Here is a 7011-nt window from a genome sequence, read left to right as displayed (position 1 = left end):
CTTTCTTTCTTTCTTTCTTTCTTTCTTTCTTCTTTCTTCCTTCTTTCTTTCTCCTTCTTTTTCTTTCTTTCAAGATTTATTTATTTGAGAAAGAGAGCATGAGTGGGAGGGGCAAGTGGAGAGGGAGAGAGAATTTCAAGCAGACTCCATGCTGAGTGCAGAGCCCAACTCGAGGCTCAATCCCACAACCCTGAGATCAAGACCTGAGCCAAAACCAAGAGCTGGACACTCAACCGACTATGCCCCCCCAGGCACCCCCGAAGTCTTTCTGTAGAGTAGTTGTTGTTCAACTTTAGTGCTCATTCATAGGCCTCATTGCTGATCTATTGGATTGGAATCTGTGAGTGGGGTTGGGATGGGGCTAAAACCTGAACTTCTATAAGCTCCATGCTCTACAAGCTGGTCTGCTTTGTATAGGATCTTAAAAGGTCCATTGCTTCTGGAATCCAAATATAATGAGACGCCTGGGAGCCAAGACTTTCACAGAGTCCTGCAAAGCACAGCATCTTGTTCTTGGATTTGATCTGTCTCATTCATAAACTAGTCTGTCATTATTTACTCATCAAAACAGACAGGAGGAAGGGAGGCATTAGACAATCTCTCTGTCTTGTACTGTGAATTAGCGCTTGCATACTCTATTTTTGACTACACTTGAAATTAATCAAAGACAGAATGTCCTGCCTGATTATAGAAGCCTTCTTGAATGGAAGCCCTAACATGCAAGGTACCAGAACAAGGCTACACCATCACTGGAGCCAGGGCTCAAAGCTCAACCAGGTGTGTCCCTACAAGATGCCACATGGGGAGGGCCAATGTGACCTTCTGTTCTATACCATAGAGTCTTCTGGGCACCCCCTCCCCATGCCTTCTGCCTACAATGGTCTCCTCCTCTGCTCCTACCCACACTTATCTTTTTGTTTATCCTGTTGATCAGCAACATCAGCCAACAAGTATTTCCTGAACATTTATGGGCCTACTCTTGTGCCTGTTACTGAGAGGCCTGCAAAGGTGTTTGAAGGTCTGTCCCCAGAGAAATTAGTGGGGGAAGGGGAGGAGGCTAAAACAAAGAAAAAACTTGTGAATAAATTCACGGACAGGGAAGTGAAAAATTGGCAGCAACTGAAAGTTTACATTCTGCAGGATCAAGGGGTGCTGGAGTCCTCTGAATTAGGTCCTTGCTGCTCTGTGACCCTCCAGGTAGCAGAGCTTCCTCCCAACACTGCAACTTCTCTGCATTGCAATGTCTGATCTTGCCCTTCTCCCCCACTCATGCTTCTGGGGACGCCATAGGGAGGACACCACTGTGGGCTGCTCATCTTTACTGTGCTCAGCAGTTTGCAGCAGATGCATGACCGCAACAAGCGATGGTGGATGGAAGGTGAGCAGATGGACTTGAACTTGAAGAACGGGCAGGACTCTAGTCAGGGGAGAGCTGAGATTCCATCAGGGGTGCAGCATACACAGAACACCTGAAAAACACTTAACTAAGGGCCCTGAGAAGTCAGCCTCCTGAAGCTGGACGTGCCCGGAGAGGGAGCAAAGGAGAATGAGGTGGAAGGGGAAAGGGAAATGCAGGTGAGCTTGGACCTGGCTGAGTAGGTCAGAGATTTTGTAATGATGTTCTTCCAAAGAGCCCCTCAGCACTACAGAAGGGTTGCAGGAGCTCTGTAAATAATTTAAATTTAATTTTCCAAATTACATATTTTAAGCAGTAATACAATTACATCGGCACACACAAATTTGGTTTACGCTAAATTTTAACACATTGTCGACCTTCAGTGGGTTAACTTGTGCTAACCTGATCAGTTCTCCGATTAAAACTCTGACCATAGCTGTTTAATTGAAGACTATTCTGAGATTGCAGCATGTGCTATGAAGCTGCAAATGGTGTCAGTTTTACTGATATGAATCAAGATTGTCTCCATTTTATGCAACTTAAATCAAATACAGTAGTAAATTACACGCTGGGGCTGATAGAAGATTGCCGTTTTCTTCCATAAACCCAGATTTCAGATTTTTATGTTCGTCAAAACAGCCTCATTATTCTCATTGACTGACTTCATTGTATTCACAAATGTTTAATCATTGGGACTTATGAAATAAATTTATATTAATGTCACAGTGTACCTAAGCAGAAAAGGAGACCCTCACATTTTTGAAATCTTATTGGGTTGAAGCTAAGAAGCAATGGGGAACACCCAACCTGCCTTCCAAAACCCAAACTGATTATCTGGAAAGAAGTGGTGATGTCAAAATTCCTTTGGGGTAAACGATTTCTTTGCTTTGGGAAAGACACCCAACTGAAGCCTTTAATTATGGAAATATAAAGACAAGGCCCTTTTCTGAAATAGAGACATTTGAGCTTCCAGCTGAGGTGTAAGAAGCTCCAAACTACAGAGGGAGTGGGGAGGGGAGTTTAGCTGGGGTTGGGGGACACAGGCAAAGACACTTCTGATTGAATTGTGTCTCCCAAAAACGATATGTGGGATTCATAAGCTACAGTAATTCAGAACTAACCTAATTTGGAGATAGAAGGTAATTAAGGTAAGATGAAGTTATTAGGGTGGGCCCTAATCCAGTATGACTCGTGTCCTTACAATAAAGGGCAATATGGACCCAGAGACCTACACGCACATAAGGACACGTGAAGATATTATGTCACCAAAAGCCAAGGGACTCCCAGAAGCTAGGAGGGAGGCCTGGAGCAGATCCTCCTTTAGAGCCTTCTGAGGAAGCATGACTCTGTGACACCTTGACCTGAGACTTCTAGCCTCAGAAATGAGAGAGTAAATTTATGTTTGGCTTGTGGACTTACCGCCGTGGCCCTGGGATACTAATATAGTAGACTAGGGCTGCTTTCAGGGAAAATGTTGGAGGTGTCATGGCGTTTGTTGTTCACCTAATCCTGTACGCACCCCCCTCCCGGTAACAGTTGAGCCCGGGTGGCTAAAAACATGGGGAGTGTCAGACCCGAGGGAGAGTTCTGACTAACTTAGCCCAAGGCTCACGCTTCAGGACCCAATTCTGTCACAGACTGGGATTCTACATGAAGCTCTTCGGAAAAGGAATTCTGATATTATATAGAATTCTTGTGGTAGACCATAGGAAAATTTTGAGCTTCAGGGTGGCCAAACAAACGATGTAATTAAAATTAGGAATTAATTTTACCTGTTTCCTTTTTACTCTTTGTAAGTTGCTGCTGGAAAATTTAGAATTACATACCGGCTTGCAGCACGGCTTTCAGTGTATTTCTGTTGGATATCACTGCCTCAGCGCCATAATCATAGGTGCCAATACTTTCATTTTATAGGTGAGGACAGTCGGGCTCTGAGAGGTAAATAAATGACTCAAGGTCATGTGGGCAGTAATTGAAGGAGCTAGGATTTGACCCCAGGTCTTTCTGGCTCTACACACTGTACACGTGACTATTTCGTTTTGCTGGCTCCCAAATTTATGGCTCACTGAGTGTATTTTGATTCTCACAAGAGATTAAAGCCCACCCCTGGGCTAACGGAAGAGAAGGGGGTGTTTAAGTATTTCACACAGCAGCATGGCATATCATAAGTGTCATCATTCCTTGGACCCGCTGAGGCTGGGAACTCTTGCTTTCAGGTGCAACCATTGAGCCCCAGCCTCGGAGGTTTCCATAGCCCTGCCCAACTCAGGAATGGGCTGGCTTATTCAGTGTCTTCGTCTAGAAGCAGGGCGTACAGTCTCCCTCTACACAGGTTTGTTGATTCACAAAGGAGTAAGCCAAGGGAATTTTGCTTTGATATATTCTCGGAAGTACGGCAGAGGTCAGAATGACAACTGCCCTATGCAGACCAAACGACCGGGACCAGGGACACACTCAGACTTGTGAATCCCATCAACATCTTCCAAACTGTCACTTGGATCTTTCAGTCTTTAATAAAAGGCATTTTCCTCTCCCTGATGGCTAGAAGAGCAATATTACAGACCGGGTGGGGGGGTTGGGGGTCTGACAGGAAATTAGCAATTTACCCTGGGAGGCTGGGCAGGGGGAGGGGAGCGAGAACCTAAGTGCCACGTGGAATTCATGAGCCTTTTCTAGACATGTTTTCGAGAGTACCTTCATTTCGAGAAAAGGCAAGAACAAAGCAGCCTTTGAAGACAGAGCTTTTATTGCTCATCTCAGAAAACTATCCAAACGCAGTGGGATTGTACAAGTGTCACAAAAGAAATTAGGTTTCTCTTTCTCCCTGCAAGAGCAAATGTTTGTAAGTGTGTCATTTTGCTAGGTCTCATGGTAAGGAACACAAATAAACGATTTTGCTTTGCTTTCCACTGAGGGCAAAAATGAGTGACAACGTGAGCATGTGGGTTTTGGGGGTTGGGGCCTGGGGGCTGGAAGTAACTTATAGGAGAAGATGAGGAAAAAAAAAAAAAAAGCCCTCGCTTCCCCTTGTGTCTGCCTGGCTAAAAACCCAGTTAAAACTTTCCTCCCTGTTTGTGGGACCACTGACATCGGGTTCCATGTCCTTGAACTTTGGCTGCTGTCCTGGTCCCCGACAAATGACGTGAGATTTCTAAATGAGCCTCCGTGTTAATCAGGGCCCCGCGGGATGGAGCTGTACAGATTGCTAGGGGCTCTGATCCAGTATGTTCGTTCATTTATCTTGCTTTTCCTGGACATGTTTGCTGTCGGCTGCAGAGCTAAATACTGAGGCATTCTGAGGTGGTTAACTTCTGCTGAGGCCGAGAAAATAGCTTTCAGAGCCCCTTATCACCAAATCAATCTACCTGGTAAACCCCTGAAACTAAAATAATATGTTTTCGAAAATTCTCCTCTGGTGTTTGTCGGCCCCAAGAAGTTATTTTTTTCAATTTAGTTAATTCCTCTTTCTCTCTAGTTTTTTTATTTTTACAAATTGAGTTTTTATTTCCCCTGTTCATTATTCAAAACTCCTTTGGAGGCAAAGTTCATAAGGGCCTTTTGTGGATTTTTCTGGGTTTTTTAACCCAATGCTGCCCTGTCCCTGACTCACTTCTGATCTTGTATGCTGAGAGGGAAACAGCTAAGGCAGGTGTACCTGGAGCTGCCTCTGGAGGGTGCTTTGGGTTAACTTCCTGACCCCAGGGACCTGTCACCTGGGCAGTCTGCCCTTGAGTTCGCAGGGGAGAGGTGGTAGCAGTGACAACGAAATCAGATCTTCAGATGCTTGCCTGGCGTGGACTGGGAGCTAGGATGGTGTAGGGAGCTGGGGGAGATGCCGTGGCCTAAGTTGGAGGTGTCCAGTTGAAAAGTAACGTAAACCACATAGGAAATTGCAGTTGAGCCTTGAATGATGCAGGAGTCAGGGGCACTGACCCCCGGCACAGTCGAAAATTTTTGTATAATTTTTTTAAAAGATTTTATTTATTTATTTGACAGAGAGAGAGAGAGAGACAGCGAGAGAGAGAACACAAGCAGGGAGAGTGGGAAAGGGAGAAGCAGGCTTCCCACTGAGCAGGGAGCTCGATGAGGGGCTCGATCCCAGGACCCTGAGATCATGACCTGAGCCGAAGGCAGTCGCTTAACCAACAGAGCCACCCAGGCGTCCCTATGTGTAATTTTTCACTCCCCCCAAAGTTAACTACTAATAGCCCTCTACTGCTAGGGAAACCTTACTGAAAACATAAACAGTTGATGAACACATATTTTGTGTTTCATGTATTCTGTACTGTATTCTTACATTAAAGCAAGCTAGAGGGAAGAAAATGTTATTAAGAAATCATAAGGAAAAGGGGCACCTGCGTGGCTCAGTCGTTAAGCATCTGCCTTCAGCTCAGGTCATGATCCCGGGGTCCTGGGATCGAGCCTCGCATTGGGCTCCCTGCTCAGCAGGAAGCCTGCTTCTCCCTCTGCCACTCCCCCTGCTTGTGTTCCCTCTCTCGCTGTGTCTCTCTCTGTCAGATAAATAAATAAAACCTTAAAAAAAAAAAAGAAAGAAATCAGAGGAGTAGGAGCCCTGGGTTTCGTCTGGTCTCGGGAATTCAGCTGAATAGGGATCAAACCATTCTGAACACCTACGAACTCAACGGGAGATCGAAGAGAAGAATAGCAAAAACTCTCTGAACAGAGAAGCAACCACTTACTGGAAGGTAGGACGTGCGGAGAAGTGAATCCGAGGCGATATTCGGGAGGATAGATGGCGGGGGAGGGGGCCTCCGTCGGGCACTTCCCGCAAGTGATAGAGCCACGGAGCACAAAATCCAAACTTTTAGAGGTCGGCTCCGCGGAGGGATGTCGCTCCAGTGGCTAAGCGGGAGGTGGAACCCTCGCGGGACAGTGTGGTCTCAGGACCCTCGGGGTCACAGAAAGACCGGGGTTGCCTGAGTGCGGCGGAGCTCCCAGTTATCAGAGCGGGGAAGCCGGCTGCAGAGACGGAGCCGAGGCGCGGGCTCGCAGCTCGGGGTTGTCATAAACTGTGATCCGCAGCCCAGTCGGGCCACTGCTCCTCCAGCAGGGACCCAACAAGCGGCAGAGCCGGGGAGACTCCCCTTCCTCCCCCGGGAGGAGTGGTGCGGGAGCGCACCGCAGGGATCTGCTGGGTTTGGAGACTCCACACTGAGTCGGGTGCCAGAGATAGAAACGCTCGGTCACAGGCCGGGTGAGCACGGAGTGCGGCCGGAGACCGGGGAGACGGGAGTGACTGCTTTTCTCTGGGGGCACACTGAGGAGCAGGGCCCCGAGTTCTCAGCTCCTCCAGGCGGAGATTGGGAGGCCACCATTTTCACCCTGGTCCTCCAAAGCTGTACCGAGAGCTTAGAGGGAACAAAAGCTCCCGAGAGCGAACCTGAGCAGATTGCTTAGCCTGGACCGACAAGGGCGGGGCAATTCCGCCTCCGGCAAAGACGTTTGGGAACCACGCAACAGGCCCCTCCCCCAGAAGATCAGCACGAACAGCCAGCAAGCCAAGACCAAGTTTACCGATCAAGGAGAACGGGAGAACTCCAGCGCTAAGGGAATACTGCACATAGAATTCATGGCTTTTTTACCATGATTCATTA

This window comes from Callorhinus ursinus, unplaced genomic scaffold, assembly GCF_003265705.2.
Source record: "Callorhinus ursinus isolate GAN/ISIS: 27379988/994484 unplaced genomic scaffold, GSC_fseal_2.0 scaffold20, whole genome shotgun sequence".
Classification (NCBI taxonomy): domain Eukaryota; kingdom Metazoa; phylum Chordata; class Mammalia; order Carnivora; family Otariidae; genus Callorhinus; species Callorhinus ursinus.
The sequence above is the reverse complement of the archived record's forward strand: the minus strand, read 5'-3'. Positions refer to the sequence as shown.